General features: G+C 34.9%; 1 pseudogene; it reads left to right on the forward strand.

The window, feature by feature from the left end:
• The window catches only part of LOC102269330 (platelet glycoprotein 4-like), a 58,396-nt pseudogene extending 36,063 nt beyond the window's left edge, over positions 1-22,333 (forward strand).
• The last annotated feature ends 1,620 nt before the right edge of the window (positions 22,334-23,953 follow it).

Below are 23,953 nucleotides of genomic sequence, written 5' to 3' on the forward strand. Positions count from 1 at the left end.
AACCACAGAGAAATGTAATCATTAAGAGATGAAGAAATAATATACTTTTAGTCCTGGCTAGATTTGGCAGTCATTTTAAAGATAGCTGGAAATTGTTTTATTCAGTTTAATTCTTGTATTTATACTTATTTGTTAAGAAAGTGATACTGCAGTTGGTGTCTTAAACCATGATTTTTTTTTTTTTTCAGGCTGTATCACATCTCTATCCAGATACATTTAAGGAATACTTAGTTCACTTACCAAAAAGTCAAATTCTTCTGTTTCAAAAGAGAACTTTGAAAGAACTATTGTGAGGATATACAGATCCATTCTTGAACTTGATTCCATACTCTATTCCTACCGAAGTTGATGTGTTTTATCCTGTAAGTAACAATTATAAATCTTGATACTGTTAGACTTTTAACTGGATAAATATAATCACATTGACAATTCATAAGTTTATCATTTAGTGTGTCAACCGTATTTCTGATCTCAGAGTACATACTCTAAGTTCTTAAAAGTCACTTTTAAAAGTTTAAAAAGTGAATTGAATACTCAACTCACTTATCAAAAAGTCAAATTCTCATGTTTCAAAAGAGAACTTTAAAAAAACTATATATACTAGTGGGCCTGTAAGGATCCATTCTTGCATTTGGTTCCATACCCTACTACTACAGTTGGTTCATTTTATCCTGTGAGTAACAATACCTATGTCAATATTATTGGACTTTCACCAGATAAATATAATGGCATTGGCAATTCACAGTTTTATTATTTAGTGTGTTAACCCTATTTCTTCGGAGAAGGCAATGGCACCCCACCCCAGTATTCTTGCCTGGGAAATCCCATGGACGGAGGAGCCTGGTAGACTGTAGTCCATGGGGTCGCTAGGAGTCAGACACGACTGAGCGACTTCCCTTTCACTTTTCACTTTCATGCATTGGAGAAGGAAATGGCAACCCACTCCAGCGTTCTTGCCTGGAGAATCCCAGGGATGGGGGAGCCTGGTGGGCTGCTGTCTCTGGGGTCGCACAGAGTCGGACACAACTGAAGTGACTTAGCAGCAGCAGCAACCCTATTTCTTAACCCTATTAGTGTATTAACCCTAATAAATATTCTCACTATTTCAAAGTCTATGTCACATAGTTTTATCTTTCCTAGCTGGGGAAATTTACTTGTCTGAATTTACTAATCAAAATTAAACTAACATTTAATCAAGTTTCCATTCTTTGACAAACATATAAGTTGTCTAAAATTAAGTTGTAGGGTGGAAAAACTTTGAACACTTTCGACTTTGGTTTTCTATCTATGCACAATCAAATTGAATGCCCAGTTTTTATACGAAATGTATTCATCATACCATTCTTCCTTCTCTAGACCTACAAGTTTGTTTTAATGTAAATTTAAAAGTTACCTTAAATTCTACACAACAAGAAGGATAAATCAGCAATGTCATATTTTCATAGTTAGTTGATAAAAACATCTACAAATGTCATGAAGTGACATATAGGAAATTTAAGAAGATGTGAACTTGGTGATGTACTTAGTTATAGTTTAATGTTTTGAACCATGAAAAGAACCAGTTGATTACTGCATTTAAAAATTGAATATGAATTCATTTGGCACTTTATTATATATCTGTTATATTCTTTAATTATCTTACTTGAGATGATTTTTAGGATTGCAAGGTTATATATCAATTAAATTTAAGTATAGAAGCCTTAAAGGATAATAAATTCAGTTATTATTATTTACCTAAAATACTCAATTCTTTCCTTCGCTAATTCTGTTTTTAATTTTGTGTACCTAAATTTTAGTAACCACATATTAGAGATCATAATATTGAGAAAACTTCAGGAAAGCTGTCATATTTCTCATAGGTTTTGTTAACTATTCCTTCACCTCAATATAACAGGACTAGTGATCAAAATGGCCTTTCTGGCTTAATTACAAGAGTACTGGAGTTGGATCATGTCAGCTTCTGATAGTTGTTTTCTTCCTTTATCTCAGCATCTAGCACTTATTTCTAGGCACTTTTTATATCTTGTTTTTATAAAATATTAAAAATAAGTAATTTTAAAAATTCATCACTTATACATTTCAAATCATATAAAATAATTGTGAACAGCCAGTGTCTGAGAAATGCAAAAGTGAGTTAATTACATACTTTATAATTTGGAAAGCATGGCTTGTTTTAGAAGTAATTTTTTCTTGCATGTATTTCTTCAGTACAACAACACTGCAGATGGAGTTTATAAAGTTTTCAATGGGAAAGATGACATAAGCAAAGTTGCCAGAACAGACACATATAAAGGCAAAAAGTAAGTATACAGGCAAAGTTGTATGTGTGTGTGTGTGTGTGTGTGTGTGTCACTAGGATGCTTTAAGGCAGGCAAGAAACTTATTTACCAACTGGTAAGGCACAGGCACCAACCTATGGCACAGAGTTGCCTGTATCTCGGCCCTTAGAAACTCCTGGTCTATCAGGCATTAACCTTTTAATTGTGATGACTGGTCACACTGGTACATAGCTGCTGAGTATCAGCCCCACTGGAGGGTTCACCTTTATGAACAGGTCTCTTATATACAGAAATCTAAAGGGGCCACTTTAATCTGTGTTGCATAACCAGAGTTTTCATGCACACTTCAATTACATAATAGCAAATTAAAAGGAAGAATATCAATATGTCAACTCATCATCCAGGAGCTAGGAAAATATACTGTTTTTTTTTTTTTTACTGAGCATGAAATAAAATTATTGTTCATTCCAGTGACATGACTAAACATGTCTATAACGATGGAAGCTTAATGAATCCATGCTACAACTTTTATGACTTTCCCCTTCCAAATGTTCTTAAAATAACTCAGCTTTTTTAAAAAGCCTATCATTATAAAAATGGAATTATTATTTCCTGTTTAAAACTGACATACTGAACTTGAAAATAAAAAGCACATATTCTGTGAAGCAGTAGTAGAATGAGATATGTTCACTAGCCACAATTTCCTACTTTTCTCTAACTTCTGCCTGCTTATCTGGAGTACATCTAATCTGTCATATGTCTAAAATAGGAAGAACCCCAATAAATACCAAGGAGAAAAAGACTTTTCTCCTCAAAGTTAAAATGAGTTTTAGATCAGTGATTTTATGACAAAGAATAATCAAAATCAAGAGATGGAACATTTTTATTAATTAAGCAAGCATTACCTCACACTGAGTTCCTATCTAAAATTTGCATAAAACAGTTAAATAGTTACTCATATTCCTTTTTCATCTACAGAGTTCATACTCACATTTTTTTTTTTTACAGGAAAATCTAATGGAGGGATAAAACACATCTAAATGCTCATTTTATGGGATATCATATCAGTGTTCATATATTGAGTACAGTGAGCATTTCTTTAATTTCAGTATTACAGAGAGGTTCTGAGGAGTTACTGAGTGCTCCTAATTGGAATAAGAATTTCACATGAGTTTAAGGTTACTACTGCTGCTGCTGCTAAGTCGCTTCAGTCGTGTCCAACTCTGCGCGACCCCATAGACAGCAGCCTGCCAGGCTCCGCCGTCCCTGGGATTCTCCAGGCAAGAACACTGGAGTGGGTTGCCATTTCCTTCTCCAATGCAGGAAAGTGAAAAGTGAAAGTGAAGTCGCTCAGTCGTGTCTGACTCTTAGCGACCCCATGGACTGCGGCCTACCAGGTTCCTCCATCCATGGGATTTTCCAAGCAAGAGTACTGGAGTGGGGTGCCATTGCCTTCTCCGTTAAGGTTAAGATAAGGTTAATTTAACTGACCACGGCAAGACTGAGCATTATTGACGGCTTAGTGTGTTTCAAATAGAAGCAACAGCTTGCCTTGACATCTTACGGTATGATATATTTGGAGGGTGAAAAACCCATTTTCTATCACCAAAAAGTGGCTGAGACTGCAGAGAAACAATCACCATCATTGTTTGTACTGTTTCCAGTTATATGTATATGTATATTTCATGAAAATACCAGAGTATAAATTAATAAACTCCATTCTATTTTAATGTCAGTTCATGCAAAGTTAAAAGAGGGGAAAAGTATAAATTGATTATCTACATTTCCAGTCACTTCTGATCAAACATCTGCTTCTTTGCTCCTCCACACTCCCCTCTTTTCCCTCATACTGAGTTTACATCAGTTACCTACTTAGTATTTTTCTCCTATTCAGTTGAACACTCAATATACTATGTAATAATCCATTTCTCCCACCGGAACACAGAAATTTAATCCTAAACAGAGATCTAAATTTCTGATAAATATTTCTCAAAAAATGTTTAAAAACTCGGTCTGTTCCAAGTTGTTCCTAACAAAATTTATCAGTTTTTATTTTATAATCTGGCCACTTAATGGTATCAGGCACTTCATTCACCTCAGCAAGATGAAAACTTCTAACAAAACATAGACCAAATGATTTAGAGTATTTCTTAAATTTAGCATTTGTCACAACTAGTCTAATCAATGTTTATTACGTTAGCAGAAGTAGGGCTTTCCTGGTGGCTCAGTCGGTAAAGAATCCACCTGTAATGTAGGAAACTCTCTGCAACGCAGCAGACCCAAGTTCAAGCCCTGGGTCAGGAAGATTGCCAGGAGAAGGAAATGGCAACTCACTCAAGTATTCCTGCCTGGAAAATCCCATGGACAAAAGAGCCTGGTGAGCTACAGACTCCTGTAAGAGTCAGACACAACTTAGCAACTAAACCACCACCCCCACCACTTGAACCATAAAAGAAAAATTAATGTGAGATGTGCTCTTGGAATGCAAATGTTCATTTCCTTTCCTTTTTTTTTTTCCCCCTAAGGCATCTCTCCTATCAGGCAAGTTATTGTGACATGATTAATGGTACAGGTAAGGGTATTTGTTTTGTAATAATACCACAATGAAACCCCCTCCTTTTTCCCACAAATCTACCATCATGCCGACAATGTTCTTGATAGGGATGCTTTTACCTATCTTTGTATCCCTACAACATAATTCAGAGTCTCAATTCCAAAACAGGCTTCAGTTCAGTTCAGTTCTGTTGCTCAGTCGTGTCCGACTCTTTGCAACCCCATGAATCGCAGCACGCCAGGCCTCCCTGTCCACCACCAACTCCTGGAGTTCACTCAAACTCATGTCCATCAAGTCGGTGATGCCATCCAGCCATCTCATCCTCTGTTGTCCCCTTCTCCTCCTGCCCCCAATCCCTCCCAGCATCAGAGTCTTTTCCAATGAGTCAACTCTTCGCATGAGGTGGCCAAAGTACTGGAGTTTCAGCTTTAACATCATTCCTTCCAAAGAAATCCCAGGGCTGATCTCCTTCAGAATGGACTGGTAGGATCTCCTTGCATTCCAAGGGACTCTCAAGAGTCTTCTCCAACACCACAGTTCAAAAGCGTCAATTCTTCGGCACTCAGCCTTCTTCACAGTCCAACTCTCACATCCATACATGACCACTGGAAACACCATAGCCTTGACTAGATGGACCTTTGTTGGCAAAGTAATAGTAACTATCTAATTTGATGAAATGTCTCAAGATTAATCACTAAGGATAAACCATTACTGCATTCCTAGGGAAATGTTTTGTAAAGACTAATGCTTTGTAATAATGCTTTACAAAGCATCTTTACTACTGCTTTGTAAAGACTAATTAACTGACTTACTGGTCACAGAAGTAAAGAGGTTAGTAGTTACTGTTCACATCTATTGTACATACTGTGTAGATAATAACTTAAAACTGAAAGAATTTAACAATCAACATAATTATAAAAGATAAAACATTTTTCCAAGTGGAGGTTTCAATATGAAGAAGAATCAGTAACCTTGCAAGGGGAGCCATCTATTTTGAATAAGATGATCATAATTATGGAGAAAAGAACACCAGTAGCAACAAAAATAAGGTTATATATGTGTTAACCAATACATACCTGTACTGGATATTGTTACCAACCATGAAAAAACATGCAAAAATGAACATTCTAAACTAAAGTTGGGAAGAAATCATGAAGTTAAAAGTATCTAAGAGAAAAACAGAAGTAAAAATACTAGGAGTAGAGGTATATTGGGCAGACCAAGGATTCTGATGGAATCTCTTTGAGACAGATTGTTGGTTACACACTAGGAAAAGAGTGTAAAGAAACGGAAAGGATTCCAATGTTGTTAGCATGAAAGAAGTACTTACTATACCTTCACCAATAAGCTTAAAGAGGTATAAAATTAAAATACTGATTTACACTTGAATGTATTTAAAAAAAAAGGGTCCTGCTAGTATGCACAATCCTAGGGTTATGACACATGGTAATTGCTGGTATCATTATGACAGAATCTTTGATGATATTTAAAGCTTTTCAATGTATTCTTTTCCTTTAATGTTTAAGGTGTTGGGAAGGCAGTTGTAGGCAATGCCCATTCAGAGATCCATCTGGGCATTTAAGCTAATCTTCAATAGCCCATTATCTTAAAGGCAGGATCAAGTTTACTGATTTTCTGTTATAAGTGAAATGTAAGAAGATTCCAAAGTTGGTGCTGTTACTAGAAAAAGAATGTGGTATTCATAATTGAAGGCTAGGTCTTACTGTTTGAACAAACACATTCAGCAGTGGCTCATTTTGCTGATACTCATTTGTGGAGTAAATGGAGGAAATTATCTAGTTATTCCTTCTTATATTCAATGTGTGCCATGGATAATAACCATTGTAGGGATTCAATAAACTCAACAAATGCTTTTTTTGTTTTGATGTATACAATTTCAAACTATTTGCATGAAATCCTGCTTAGAGAAAGAACTTCAAAAAATGATTTTAAAAATGTTAATCAGCCATAAGTGTAGGTGAATGAATCACAATCAAAAGTAAGAACAACATTCACCAAAAGGACATGTAAAGGAACCTCAAAGTAAGGAAACTGCCACTCTACTGATAGGGTAGGAAAACAATCATAGTTTTAACAACAGGTGATTTGGCCATTAAAAAAAAAAAACTCATTTATGTTTAAACAGTGGGAAAATCTGATACAAAATTGAATACCAATGAATGTGGACAGTATACAGACTTGTTGAATAAGGTAGCAGCTAGTCACCTGTCCATATTAAGTACTTGAAATAGGGTTAGTACAAACCAAAATGTGCCTAAGTACACATGGTATTTTGTTAATTTTATATTGATTATGTGTAAAATTATGTGATTTTGGATATACTGGGTTAAATATAACTGATACTTTTATCATTTTAAAAGGTGGCTATTGGAGGATTTAAAAATTACGTGTATTCAAATTTCTGAATCAACTGGCAGTAAGATGGCAAGGCAGAAAAGTGTGAGTTCACCCCTTCTTTCAAAAACATCCAAATCACAACTAATTGCTCAACAACCATCCACAACATCAGCAAAATGCTAGAATCATCTAAAAAAAAATATTCTACATCCAAAGACAAAGAAAAAACCACAACAAGACAGAAGGAGGGGCAAAGTCAAGATCACAATGAAACCAAATTCCGTACTTGCCAGGTGGTATAATTATTTTCCACAAACTGGAAAAAAAAAAAAAAAAAACTCGTAGTGGAAGTTCTGGTGAATACCATTTCCTCCCCAAGATCTAGCCCCACCCAACATCCTGTAGGCTCCAGTGCTGGGATACCTCATCCAAAACAACCACCAAGGCAGGAACACAGCCCCATCCATCAGCACACAGACTTTCTGAGTACAGCTCTGCCCACCAAAAGGACTAGACCCAGCTCTACCTGCCAGTGGGCAGGAAAAAAATCCTCCCACCAGGAAGCCTGTGCAAGCCTCTCAGACTCAGATAGTCTTATCCCAGGGGACAGACAGCAGAAGCAAAAAGAACTACAATCCTAAAGCCTACAGAAAAGAAATTACAATCACAGAAAATTAGACAAAATGAGGTTGCAGAAGAATATGTCCCAGATGATGGAACAAGATAAAACTTAGAAGAACATCTTATTGAAATGAGATAGGTGATCTACCCAAAAAGGAATTCAGAGTAATGAAAGTGAAGATGATACAAGATGTCATAAAAAGATCAAGATGATGTAAGAAATGTTTAAGAGACCTAGAAAAACAAAAGAACAAAAAGAGAGGAACAATTCAGTAACTGAAATGAAAAATCCACTAGAAGCAAGCAACAGCAGAGTAACTGAGGCAGAAGAATGGCTAAGTGAACTAGAAGAACAGTGGAAACCACTGCTGCAGAACAGAATAAAGAAAAAAAATAATAAAAAGAAATGAAGAGAGTCTAAAAGTCTGGGACAAAGTTAAATGCACCAATATTGACATTTATATGAGTTTCTGAAGGAAAAGAGAGAGAAAAATGAATATAAATTGCCCCAAATTTCCCTAACATGGGAAACAAGACAGTGAGTACAGTACAGGAAGTGCAAAGAGTCTCAGGCAAGATAAACCCAAGGAGGAATATACCAAGACACACAGGAATTAAATGGACAAATATTTAAGACAAAGAAAAACATTAAAAGCAACTAGGGGAAAACAACAGATAACATACATAACTCCCATAAGATTATCACCTGATTTCTCAGCAGAAATTCAGCAGGCCAGAAGGGAGTGGCATGATGTATCCAAAGTGATGAAAGGGAAGGACCTACAACCAAGAATACCCTGTCCAAGAAGACTATCATTCAGTTGCAACAGATAAATCAAAAGCTTTACAGAGAACTCATTACCACCAGACCAGATCTGCAACAAATCCTAACTGAAATTCACTACTAGAAACAAAGAAATTAAGAATGGAAAAGCCTACCAGTAAAGGCAAAAAAAGTAAGAAAGGAAATCATCTGCACAAAAATATGCAAAATATGCTATCAAAACCAGTAACTGTGAGAATAAGGGAGCACAAATACAAGATATTGGAAATGCACTTGAAATTAAAACATCAGCAACTTAACCTTGTTTATGTATGGACTGCTATATCAAATCCTCATGGTAACAGCAAACTGAAAATCTACAGTAGATACACACACAAAAAAGAAAAACAAATTCAACACTGAAGCTAGTCATCAAATCACAAGAAAACAGAACAAAAGAGAAAGGGAAGAAAAAAGACCTACAGAAACAAATCCAAAACAATAAAGAATATAGAACTAGGAAGAGACATTGCTAACTAGCTTAAATGTAAATGGATTAAATGCTCCAACCAAAGACATAGACTAGCTAAATAGATACAAAAGCCAGACTTGTATGTATACTGTCTACAGGAGATCCACATCATATCTAAGTACACATACACAATGAAAGTCAGAGGATGGAAAAAGGTATTCCATGCAAACGGAAGTCAGAAGAAAGCCGCAGTAGCAACATTCATCAGACAAAATAGACTTTAAATAAAGACTTTCACAATAGACAGAGAAGGACACTACATAATGATCAAGGGATCAATCCAAAAGGAAGATGTAATAGCTACAAATGTACTTGCACCTAAAATAGGAGCATCCTAATATATAAATCAAATACTAACAGCCATAAAAAGAGAAATCAACAGTAACACAATAATACTGGGGGACTTTAACATCCCACTTTCAGCAATGGACAGATCATCCAGACAGAAGACCAAAGGAAACACAAGCCTTAAAAGAAAGACCAGATGGACTTAATTTATAGTGCACCGCATCCAAAAGAAGCAGAATATACATTCCTTTCAAGTTCACATGGAACATTCTCCAGGACTGATCACAGGCTGGGCCACAAAGTGAGCCTTGATAAGTTTAGGAAAACTGAAATCATATCAAGCATCTTTTCTGACCACAATGCTATGAGATTAGAATTCAACTTCAAGAAAAACACTGAAAAAACACAAATGGGTTGAAGGTAAACAATATGTTATCAAGAAACCAATAGATCACTGAATAAATCAAAGCATAATAATAAAAGAAAACACATAGAGATAAATGAAAATAAAAGCATGATGATCCAAAACTTATGGGAAGAAGCAAAAGCAGTTGTAAGAATGAAGTTTATAGCAATACAATCTTATCTCAGGAACAAGAAAATTTTCAAATAAACAACCTAACCTTACACCTAAAGCAATAGAAAAAGAAGAACAAACAACACCAAAGTTAGCAGAAGAAAACAAATCATAATCAAAAAGGAAAAAAAAAATAGAAAAGATCAATAAAACTAAAAGCTTGTTCTTTAAAAAGAATCAAAATGGATAAACCTTTAGCCAAACTCATCAAGGAAAGAAAAAGGGAGAGAGTTCAAATCAATAAAATTAGAATGAAAAAGAACATAAGTTAAAACAAACACCACAGAAATACAAAGGATCATAAGAGACAGCTACAAGCAACTGTATGTCAATGGAATGGAAAACCTGGAAGAAATGTACAAATTCTTAGAAAGGTATACGCTCCCATGAATGAACTAAGAAGAAATAGAAAATATGAACATACCAATCACAAGTAATGAAATTGAAACTGCGCTTTAAAAACTTCTAACAAAAAATGTCCAGGACCAGATGGCTTCACAGGTGTATTCTACTAAAAACTTACAGAAGGGTTAAACCTATCCTTCTGAGACTACTGAAAAATTTGCAGAAGAAGGAATATTCTCAAACTCATCCTATGAGGATACCATCACCCTGATACCAAAACCAGACAATAGATACTGCAAAGAAGGAAACCATGGGTCAATATCACTGATGAATACAGATGTGAAAAATTTCAACAAACTACTAGCAAACCAAATCAAATAATACATTAAGGGATCACACAACATGATAAGGTGGGATTTATACCATGGATACAAGCATTTTGTAATATCTGGACATCAATCTGTGTGATATATGATATCAAAGAATATTAAAGAATAAAATTATATGACCATCTCAATAGATGGTAGAAAGAGCTTTTAACAAAACTCAATATCCATTGAGATTTTAAAAAAATCTCTAGAAAGTGGGTACAGAGGAGACCTATCTGAACATAATAAAGGCCATATATGACAAAAATATAGTTAGCATCATATTATTCATTTAAAAGATAAAAGCATTTCCTCTAAGACCAGGAACAAGAAAGGATGTTGACTCTCATCACTATCATTTAACATAGTTTTGGAAGTACTAGTCATGGCAATCAGAGAAGAAAAAGAAATAAAAGGAATCCACATTGGAAAAGAAGTAAAACTGTCATTGCTTGTGGATGACATGATACTGTACACAAAGAACCCTAAAGATGCTATCAGAAAACCTCTGAATTCATTTTTGAAGAGCTGTAATATAGTTGCTGGAGAAGGAAATGGCAACCCACTCCAGTATTCTTGCCAGGAGAATCCCATGGACAGAGAAGCCTGGTGGTCTACAGTCCATGGGGTCACAAAGAGTCAGACACAACTGAGTGTCTGAGCACAGTAAAGTTGCAGGATAACTAAGTGTGTAATTATTATTATTACAAAATTATTACACAGAAATGTAATCCATTTCTGTACACTAACAATGAAGATCAGAAAGATAAATTAAAGAAACAATCCCATTTGCCATTGTATCAAAAAGAATAAAACACCTAGAAATAAAATTGCCTAAGGAAACAAAAGACCTATACTCTGAAACTATATGATGATGAAAGAAATCAAAGATGACAGAAACAGATGGAAAGATGTATCACATTCTGGTATTCAAAGATCAAGACTGTTAAAATGACTATATTACCCAATGCAATCTAAAGATTCAATGAAATCCCTATCAAATTACCAATGGCATTTTTCACAGAATTAGAACAAAAATTTTTAAATGTGTATGGAGACATAAAAGACCTTGAAGAGTCAAAGCAATCTTGAGAAGGAAAACAAAGTTGGAGGAATCACGGCTCCCTGACTTCAGACTATACTACAAAGTTACAGTCACCAAAACAGTATGGCAGTGTCACCAAAACAGAAATGTAGATCCCTGGAACAGGGTAGAAAGCCCAGAAACAGCGCACACACATATGGCCAATTAATGTACAGCAAAGTAGGTAAGACTGTACAATGGAGAAAAGACAGTCTCTTCAATAAATGGTGCTGAGAAAATGGGACAAGTACATGTAAAAAAATGAAATTGAACATTAACACCATACACAAATAAACTCAACATGGATTAAGTAACTAAAGACTGAATACTATGAAACTCTTGGAGGAATACATAGGCAGAACACTCTCTGACATAAATCACTGCAGTATCTTTTCTGAGCCACCTCTTAGAGAAATAGAAATAAGAAGAAATATAAACAAATAGGACATAATTGAACTCAAAGCCTTTTGTACAGCAAAGTAAACCATAAACAAAATTAAAAGACAACTCACAATGGGAGAAAGTATTTTCAAACAATGCAACCAATGAGGGATTAATTTCCAAAGTTTTCAACAGCTCATATTCTCTATATATACATATAAAAAAATCAAAAAATGGGCAAAAGACCTAAGTTGACATTTCTCCAAAGAAGACATACAGATGGCCAAGAAGTACATTAAAATGTGCTCAAAATCACTATTTACTAGAAAAATGAAAATCAAAACTACAATGAGGTATCACTTCGCAATGGTCAGACTCCATCACCCCAAAATTCACTAACAATAAAGGCTGGAGAGGATGTGCAGAAAAGGAAATTTTCCTATACTGTTGGTAGGAATTTAAACTGGTAACAGTCACAATGGATAACAGTATGGAGGTTTCTTAAGAAACTAAAAATAAAGCTATCATATGATATAGCAATCCCACTCCTGGGCATGTATCTGGATAAAAATGTAGTTCAAAAGGTTATATGCAGACCAGGATTCATTGCAGTGCTGCTTACCATAGCCAAGAGATGGAAGAAACCTAAATGTCCATCAACAGATAAAGAAAATGTGATGCATATATGAAACAGAATATTACTCAGCTATTAAAAAGTATGAAATAATGCCATTTGCAGCAATATGAATGGACCTGGAGATTATCATACTAAGTGAAGTAAATCAGAGAAAGACATGGATCATGTGATATTGCTTTTTTGCAGACTCTTAAAAAAGTGATACAAATGAACTTACCACACAGACTCACAGACTTCAGACAATGAAGTACAGTGACTGAGGGAAGAAGTTGGAGGAGGAGATGGATTTGGAGTTTGGGATTGACATAGATACACTATTAATGTTTAAAACAGATAACCCACAAGGGCTTACTGTAGAGCACAAAGAATGCTACTCAATATTCTTTTTTCACCTAGATGGGAAAAGAAAAAGAATAGATACATGTGTATGTATAACTGAATCATTTTGTTATACTCCTGAAACTAACAAAACATGGTTAATCAACTGATCCAACATAAAATTTAATAAAAGAGAAAGGAATGAGAAAAATAAATTTCTGTTTAAAAAATTACATGTAGAATTGCTACAGTTCATATTATATTTCTATCAAGCATGTTGGAATCAAGATTTCTTGATTTAAGACACAAACTGCATCTAATCCCTTGCCACTGGCTCAACTTTTAAACAGATGCAGCTTCATTTCCACCTTTTATTGAGAAGATCCGGGTATTACAATTCTTCTCCTTGGACATTTGCAGGTAAGACAAAGACATTGATGTATTTCTATAAGTCAGAATTATTTCCCCAAGTGACAAGAGATAAATCAAGAAAACCACACTCAATAATAGTACATTAGAAAAATAAAACAAATTTAAGGAAGTTTTTTGATATATTAATAAATACAATATAGAATTCATAATGTGTTTATTTCTGAAAACTAAAAGATGTAGAAAGGTATTCTGCATAATGCAAATCATTTTCTTCTTTGTCATTTCTAAGCAAGAGCTATTTGTTCCTCTCTTTTACTAAAGTAGTAGTATGCTTAATAACAGTCAAGAAAGACATGCCCAATCTTCCTTAAATTGTCTAAAATGATGAGATTCCAGGCACAGATCTATGTTAATGTGCTCTACTGGCATTACGACATCCATTCAAATTGGCAGGGTGCAGTAGCTATCACACAAGCATCAGCACCCACACTGGGCATTGGGTATGCTTGAATCCTTTAGTTTCTAAATTCTTTGTGGTGTGAGAAAGCTTTGAAGATCTCTGAAACTTTTCTTATCTGTAAAATTGAAGAGAGCAGAATTTCTTCAAATAAGGTCATCTGGGTATCAAAAAAAAAAAAAAAAGTATATAGTGGGATCCAGTACATTGTCGCGGTTATGGTAAAGTGAAGTGAAGTGAAGTCACTCAGTCGTGTCTGACTCTTTGCGACCACATGGCTGTAGCCTACCAGGCTTCTCAGTCTATGGGATTTTCTAGGCAAGAGTACTGGACTGGGTTGCCATTTCCTTCTTCAGGGGATCTTCCTGATCCAGGGATCGAACCCAGGTCTCCGGCATTATAGGCAGACGCTTTATCCTCTGAGCCACCAGGGAAGCCTGGTTATGGTGAATAGCTGTAAATGATGGGCATGTAGAAGGCAAATATTAAACACCAGCATGCACACACTCAAGCTGAACTTCTCTCCATGATTAAGTTTTGGAAGATTGAAACTTTATTTTTATCTCACTTAAATTGGGCACAAATTAAGGATTTGAGAGAGTCATCAATAATTAATACACAGAAGAAATGAACTATGAGAAATGTCTGCTGTATAAATACTCTATGTGGTTAGTCGCTCAGTCATGTCCAACTCTGTGGACTGTAGCCCTGTAGCCCACCAGGCTCCATTATCTGTGCGATTCTCCAGGCGACAAAACTAGAGTGGCTGCCATTCCCATCTCAAGGGATAAATACTCTATTGCAGTTCACAAACAACAATTAATCTCAGAAGCTTTTGAAAACAAAGGTAAGAATATCCAAGTACTGAGTTCTGTTATAGCTTAAAATCTCTCAAGATTTTTTTCCTAAGAATTAAGCAGGAATTCTAGCAAGATTACATAATTTTCCTAAGTTAAAGCAATAATATAAATTTTAAAATAGGAGAAAATGGATCTCCAGAAGGAAGTTCAGTTTCCCAGGATGAAGCTTTTTCGTATCTGTGTTCAGGCCTAGCTATGTTGTGTTCACAGCTGAAACGAATCTGAAAGGAATCCCTGTGTACAGACTCATTCTTCCATCCTTGGCTTTTGCATCTCCACTTCAAAATCCAGACAACCACTGTTTCTGCACAGAAAAACTTCTCAAAAAACTGTACCTTATATGGTGTGCTAGACATTGGCAAATGCAAAGAAGGTTAAGTTTACAGGTTCTCAATGTTACAATCCACGGCATAATTTGCATTATTCTTTAAAATGTAAACTTCACCCAGGGTTTCTTTCCACAAGAAATTTAAAGTGAGAAGGCAACAATGGCAGAAAGTGGTAGGCTGTTTTTGTTCTGATTTTCACTGTTTCAAAAGTTAGTTGTTATTAGGTAAAACCACCCTGATATTTTTCTGTGCTACTTTGGAAAATAAATCTTAAGGTTCTTTGCTCATTTTTTAACGGATTATTTTTTTGAGTTGTGTGAATACCTTGTATATTTTGGATATTACTTACTTATGGGATATAAGTTCTGAAAATATTTTTTCCCATCCCATAGGTAGCCTTTTCATTTTTGATGGTGTCCTCTGCTGTGCAGAATCTCTGTGCTCTTTTTAGATTTAGGATAAAATTAAAATAGTTATCAGAATACTTTAAACATCCCAACTTATCTAGCATTTTTCTAACTTTTCTACCCTAGAAAATGGTAAATAAAAATAAGTGTATTTCAGGAAGTCTCCAAAACAAGAATTGACTCAAAATATGGAGTTTATCATATTTTGCTCACCTATTTCATATTGGTGTAGGTGTGAAGAAAGAAAGAATCTCTTTAAAAAATTATCAGTCCATAGGCACATTACTACCTGAAACATGAAGGTATATGGTTGTAACTTTGTGTTCAGCAGCTAAGCTTTGCTGTTGTTGCTTAGTTGCTAAGTCGTATCTGACTCTTTTTGACCTCATAGACTATATAGCCCACCAGACTCCTCTTTTCATGGAATTTCCCAGTCAAGAAAATGGAGTGGTTGCCATTTCCTCCTCCAGGGGATCTTCCTGACCCAGCGATCAAACCTTATCTCCTGTATTGGCAGGCTGATTCTTTACCACTGAGCTACCAGGGAAGGCCAGTTAAGGCTTACTTATAGGAAATAAACACCTAAGGGATAACTGGTTACATTTCTTTTTTGTTATTGTTCAAAAGTGATTAGATGCTATAATTGTCTCTAACCCTCACCATCCAGTTAGTAGTCAAAGCAAACTTTGCATTTCATTTTTAACTTAAAAAGCTTTATCTTCAAGGAAATCTTTTCTGAAAGGGATGTATAATAAGAAAAAGTATTTATATCATTTGTCTTTTAAAACTTGCTTGCAAGAAAACCTGTGTACATTTCACTTCCTCATTTTCTATATGCAAGTCCAGAAATTGCAGAACCTATTGAAGGCGTAAGTCCAAATGAAGAAGAACATAGCACGTACTTAGATGTTGAACCTGTAAGCAACTACATTATTGACCTGTTTGGTTTAACATTATTTTTTAATGAAAGAAAAATTAAATTCTCTCCATTTTCTCACATTTATTGATTATATTTATTGCATCACAATCTTGATAAATTACTTACTTTTATATCAATGAAAATAACTCTTTTTTCCCATTGTTGCTTATGAGATGAAATAATTCTGTTTTAGTTTATAGCATGTGAAATTTTATAGATCTTTTTAATTCTTCATAGGTCAGGGAAAGCAATGATAGACATGATTCTACTTAAAACAATTTGGTATAAAGTACAATTTTATGCTCATTTTATAACAACTGCAAGTACTGCTCACATGAAGGGACACTGTAGATTACAAGCAATTGAAAGATTTTACAGATATATATGCATTTGAGGTAAGATTGATTATACTCAGTGCAGGGAAACATCTATTAAATTTCCTATAGAGTAACAGTTTTCAACTTTTCATTTATTTTAATATTCTCCTATTCAAAGTTTAAATGATATGCCAGCATTTTAGGAGTCACATGTCAGTTTAAGGAATAATAAGTAGTATTATAATTATATGGATGATACATGGGTTCTGACTGATATATACTTAATCATGCAAAGTTCAGGATTTATAGACAGTATAAATAGTATTGGGTTTCAGTACTATTGTTGTGGATCCCTCAAAACCAGTTCAAATAAATATCTTAAATTTAAATAAAGCCTAGGCATTAGGATGGGCAAAGGAATTTTGTGTGCATATATATGCATGGGTATATACATCTGTATACACCTATTCATGCACACACAAAATTTAATTATGGAGAATTATGTGTGCATGAAGCAATATGTCCAATTAGTTATTTAATAAATTTCAAGTAGTAGAGTTTCACTTTAGGTTTTATGTAACAGTAAAAATAAATTTTGGATTTATAAAATCTTTTTTTTTAAGGAAGTTGATAATTAATTTAGTTTGTTCTGTCTTTAGATAACTGGATTCACTCTACAGTTTGCAAAACAACTGCAGATCAATATACTGGTTAAACCAGCAAGAAAAATTGAGTGAGTCTCTTGAACAAGTTTCATTATGATTTTTAGTATTTTCTTGTAAGAATGAGAGTATATCTATGAAAAGAAGGGGAAAGAATATAAAATTCAACTTCTCTAAGTCAGAAAAATATCATATATTAACACATATATATGCAATCTAGAAAAGGGACACTGATGAACCTATTGGCAGGGCTGGAATAGAGATGAGGATGTAAGAAAGGATGCGTGGACACAGCGAGGGAAGGAGAGGGTAGAATGAATTGAGAGAGCAGCCCTGACATAAACACATGACCATGTGTTAAACAGGTAGTGGGGAGCTGCTGTATAGCACAGGGAGCTCAGCTCAGAGCTTTGTGATGATGTAGAGGGGTGGCAGGGAGGCTGAAGATGAAGGGGATTTATGCATACTTTTAACTGATTCACGCTGTTGTACAGAAGAAACACAACACTGCAAAGCAATTATACTCCAATGTAAAAAAAAAAAAATCTGTTTTTTAAAGTAATGTAGATGATCAGAGTTATTTAGCCCAAGGCACTGACCACAGATAATAATGAGTCATGAAAGTAAAAATCTACCTGTACCTCTATAAAACAAAATGTTGGTAAATAGAAATAAAAGAAAGTCTACGGAAATTTAGGTAGCTGGACTAGGAAGACAGACAGTGAATGGACTGCATAAACAAATTTGTATGAGGAAAATATATATGCACAGAAAAAAATGCAAAAGGAGATATGAAAAATTGTATAAGCATGGTTATATCCTTCCATGTTAGCACTGTAAGAGGTTTGCAGCTCAATTCTTTCTACCAGCTTTATTACTGATACTCTTAAAAGATTTAGAGATAAGATTTTTTTCTAATTTCTACATAAATTTAGAATATCTGCCCCTTTAGGAATGTCAAAACAGGCTACTAAAGAAAAGCATGACCATTAAATGATTTGAAAACCTATGTCCAAGAATTTCTGACTGAAGAAACTGTAAGCTGTGGATTAAAGTATTCTTTGTCACCATCAGTTCAGTTCAGTTCAGTTGCTCAGTTGTGTCCAACTCTTTGCAACCCCATGGACTGCAGCACGCCAGGCCTCCCTGTCCATCACCAACTCCCAGAGTTCGTTCACTCAAACTCACGTCCATCGAGTCGGTGATGCCATCCAGCCTACTCATCCTCTGTCTTCCCCTTCTCCCACCTTCAATCTTTCTCAGCATCAGGGTTTTTTCAAATGAGTCAGTTCTTCACATCAGGTTGCCAAAGTATTGGAGTTTCAGCTTCAGAATCAGTCCTTCCAATGAATATTCAAGACTGGTTTCCTTGAGGATGGACTGGTTGGATCTCCTTACAGTCCAAGGGACTCTCAACACCACAGTCTTCTCCAACACCACAGTTCAAAAGTATAAATTCTTTGGCGCTCAGCTTTCTTTATAGTCCTACTCTCACATCTATACATGACTACTGGAAAAACCATAGCTTTGATTAGATGGACTTTTGTTGGCAAAATAATGTCTCTGCTTTTTAATATGCTATCTAGGTTGGTCATAACTTTTCTTCCAAGGAGCAAGTGTCTTTTAATCTCATGGCTGCAATCACCATCTGCAGTGATTTGGAAACCTAAAAAAATAAAGTCTGTCACTATTTCCACAGTTCACCCATCAATTTGCTATGAAGTGATAGGACCAGATGCCATAATCTTAGTTTTCTGAATGTTGAGCTTTAAGCCAACTTTTTCACTTTCCTCCTTCACTTTCATCAAGAGTCTCTTTAGTTCTTTGCTTTCTGCCATAAGAGAGTCATCTGGATATCTGAGGTTATTAATATTTCTCCTAGCACTCTTGATTCTAGCTTGTGCTTCCTCTAGCCCAGCGTTTCTCATGATGTACTCTGCATAGAAGTTAAATAAGCAGGGTGACAATATACAGCCTTGACGTACTCCTTTTCCAGTTTGGAGCCAGTTTGTTGGTCCATGTCCAGTTCTAACTGTTGCTTCTTGACCTGCATACAGGTTTCTCAGGAGGCAGGTCAGGTGGTCTGGTATTCCCATCTCTTGAGGAATACTCCACAGTTTGTTGTAATCAACACAGTCAAAGGCTTTGGTTTAGTTAATAATGCAGAAATTTTTCTGGAATTTTCTTGCTTTTTTGATGATCCAAAGGATGTTGGCAATTTGATCTTTAAAACCAGCTTGAACATCTGGAAGTTCACGGTTCACGTATTGCTGAAGCCTGGCTTGGAGAATTTTGGACATTACTTTACTAGCATGTGAGATGAGTACAATTGTGTGGTAGTGTGAGTATTCTTTGGCATTGCCTTTCTTTGGGATTGGAATGAAAACTGACCTTTTCCAGTCCTGTGGTCACTGCTGAGTTTTCCAATTTGCTGGTATATTGAGTGCAGCACTTTCACAGCATATCTTTTAGGATTTGAAATAGCTCAACTGGAATTCCGTCACCTCCACCAGCTTTGTTCATAGTGATGCTTCCTAAGGCCCACTTGATTTCACATTCCAGGATGTCTGGCTCTAGGTGAGTGATCAAACCATCGTGACTATCTGGGTTGTGAAGATCTTTTTTGTATAGTTCTTCTGTGTATTCTTGCCACTTCTTCTTAGTTTTCTTGAATAAACTCATGCAGTAATAATCCAATATGATGAAAAAACATATATAAAATAAAATTTCAACTTTTTTGGCTTAATTCATTAAATCATAAAATGCTAATAACTTTCATTTGCAATTTAGAATTATATCTAGTTTGTATTGAATGTGTGGTATTTACACACATTTTGGAATGAGTGTATAGTGGTATTGCTCATTCCACACTAGCTGTCCAAATATTTCTATGACAGTAGTTTCCAGAATTCAAAGTTTAGTTTTGAAAGGTTGTTGCCAAACCAAAAAAGACTGGGATTCTTGGCCGCCGGAGGAGAAGAATTCAATCCATGGCCAGAGACGCAGCTTAATCGCTCAGAGCTTTTGTGTAATAAAGTTTTATTAAAGTATAAAAGAGGTAGAGAAAGCTTCTGACATAGACATCAGAAGGGGGCAGAAAGAGTACCCCATTGCTAGTGTTAGCTATTTGATGATGATGATAATAATATTTGATAATTATAATTACAAAATATTATAATAATCAAATTATAATTCTCAAAATATTATTATAATTTGATAATTATTATTTTATAATAATTATCAAATTTTTATTGAATTTTATTATTAGTCAAATTAATAATAAGCGAATCAAAACAATGTCTGGAGGTTGTAAAGACCTTACTAGACCCACTCCCATAATTTACATTTTATGATAACAGGATTAGCCAGAAGGTTTTTTTTTCCAGAAACTGTCCTCAAGCAGGTTACATTTTTGCTATATAATCCTAAGGAATATAGAGGATAAAAAAGTTTGTCCTCTCCTCCTCAAGAGTTCCAGACCCCTCTGTCCTTGGGGATCCCAGACTTCTTATCAACCTGCCTAGGAATTTACTCTCTCAGTTTCCTGGGCATCACTTGTTGAAAGGGAAAATAAATGATTAGAAAAAGTGAATCTAATTAGAAATATATATTAGAAAGATTCATAAAGTGATTATAAAACTCAGAAACAGACCTTAAAATTTAAATGATTCATCACGTGGAACAAAAATCAAGGAATTTAACCAAGACACAACAGCAACTAGTTTCTGAACATTCATGTATAGAGATAATTACTAACACTTCTCTTATGCGTGTATAATATATATTTATTTCCATAATTATTTAATATTTTATAATTATTTTCAATGTATATTACAGAGCATTAAAGCATTTGGAGCAGAACTATTTGGTGCCTATTCTTTGGCTTAATGAGGTTAGTATTTTTATCTATTAGTCACTGAAATAGCAAACATCTTTGTATATAGAATAAATCTTGGATGATTGAAAATTGAGTAAGTGTGCATAGTATTTGAAGTTGTATGAGTTTCCATTACTCATGTGGGCAAGTTTATACATTATTAATTATAGAATTAATTATTTTGAGAGAACCAAGCCATGCAGAAATATCAGGATTATGTTAGATTTCAGTGTTTTTATTTTAGAAAGACAAAGTACTTCCTATCATTTAAGATTATTTCCATAATGCGTATATTAAACACTATCTCTTGTCATAGTGCTTGGCATGGGGAAAAGTCATGCAAACATGACATTCCAAATAACTCAGTGTGAATATTGTAGTGTTAATAAAAGCCAACCAAGTTTATAAAGATGAGTTTATAGTAAATGTAGGCAGTTTATCTCCTGATGAGACATTTTTAGTGTAAAAATCATGGAATGGATTAGCCACAGAATTAGGAAATGCATTGTATAAGCCTTTAGAGGAAGAAAACTGCTGACCCTTGATATTTCCCTCTGTCACTAAGAAACATTCTTTGGGAAACTGGAAAATATTTCTGTAAGACCAGTGTATTGAACAAAGAAGTCAGTGTACTGAAGAATGCTATATAACATGTTTAAAGGGAAATGATTGTATTTCTCTAAATATTCCACCTTGGCATTTATTACCTTCTCTGACATGCAAAGAGACTTCCATTAGCTTGTTTTACAGAAAAAAATAACTAAAATTTATGCAGTGTTTTGAAAAAAAAAAAACTGATACATAAATTGAAGGTTTTGAGTATTTTGCTTCACTAAACTACCCCAAAAACACTATTAACTTTATTACAGACTGCCACCATTGGTGATGAGAAGGCAGCAATGTTCATAGATCAAGTAACTGGAAAAATAAACCTCCTTCGCCTGGTACAAATAATCTTATGGAGTATTGGTACAGTGATGTTTGTTGCTTTTATGATTTCATACTGTGCATGCCGAGTGGAGTGTTAAATAAGTAAGTATATAATAAAAATTATATACAGCTGCTATAACATTATATATTGCTTGTTTTCATTTTATCAAAAAGAGGTTATAAATTAGGCTACAAATATTTCTGGATCTGTCTAGTCAACAATTGTTTTTAATGTATCTTTGAAGTTTTGAGATGTTTTTCCAGTGCTCATGTATGGATGTGAGAGTTGGACTGTGAAGAAAGCTGAGTGCCAAAGAATTGATGCTTTTGAACTGTGGTGTTGGAGAAGACTCTTGACAGTCCCTTGGACTGCAAGGAGATACAACCAGTCCATCCTAAAGCAGACCAGTTCTGGGTGTTCATTGGAAGGACTGATGCTGAAGCTGAAACTCCAATACTTTGGCCACCTCATGCAAAGAGTTGACTCATTGGAAAAGACTCTGATGCTGGGAGGGATTGGGGGCAGGAGGAGAAGGGGACGACAGAGGATGAGATGGCTGGATGGCATCACCGATTCGATGCACGTGAGTTTGGGTGAACTCCGGGAGTTGGTGATGGATAGAGAGGCCTGGCGTGCTGGCTGCGATTCATGCGGTCGAAAAGAGTCGGACATGACTGAGAACTGAACTGAACTGAATGTAAATTAAAACATAAATGAAGGCTGAATGAATAATAAGCCCTAGTAATACCAAGCAGATCACTACATTACATCTTTCTTCTGAGAGGAATGCACTAAAATATGAAGTCATCACTTTTGAAAAGTTAAAATGTTGCACAAAAGCTAAATGTGTTCTAACTTTTCATTTCTTGATTATTTCTAGCTAATTATTTTAAAATCACAAATTAATAAAATCACAGACTAGGAAAGTTTATATATAAATGAAAACGGTAGATATTTGGGGAGACTGAAATTTACAAGAGAAAAGAAAATAGAAAGGTTTATTAAATAAGCTAGAAATTAAGGAGAAATAGAAACTCAATAAATGATGGTAAGAAAACAGGATAAATATGCTATTTTAAGATGAAGATAACATATTAATATAAAGGATTGTAGCATAAAAATATGCTACAATCACAGTACAAAATCAGTGTGTACCCTACCTGTTTAATGTTGAAGTCTTGATGAATTATTACAATTCATGAACTAAAATTGAATACAATAGTATAAAGAATAGAAGAAAAACAAGTCAATACAGTAAAACCAAATTACTCAGAGTTTACAGGAAAAATCAGGTAAATGTGGACAGTAGGAGTTTAAGCAAAATTGAAGACGTGGCTCAGGTCTCTGTGTTTTAGTTATTAGTGCCTATGCCCCCTTGTAAATAGAGGAACATCTGACTCAATCTTCCCTAAATGAAGCCTTTAATAATCATTTGTGGCATTGGTGTGGCCTGGTAGGGTGTGGGGAGGATTTTCCACTTACATTAGGTTCCATCCACCCTTCTTCCCAGGAAAATCAAAAAATATATACAATCAAAATAAAAGCAAATATACTTGCTATGAAAAATTACAACTTCAAAATAAGTCTTCTTACTCTACTTTCAATCAGATTGTTGACTGCATGATGTCTTATACAGAAATTCTGGAGCTGCCACTGATAATGACTGACCTTCTATTGTGCACCAAAATTATGATAACCATTTTACATGAATTATCAC

The sequence above is a fragment of the Bos mutus genome, chromosome 4 (genome assembly GCF_027580195.1).
Source record: "Bos mutus isolate GX-2022 chromosome 4, NWIPB_WYAK_1.1, whole genome shotgun sequence".
In the NCBI taxonomy this organism is placed as follows: Eukaryota; Metazoa; Chordata; class Mammalia; order Artiodactyla; family Bovidae; genus Bos; species Bos mutus.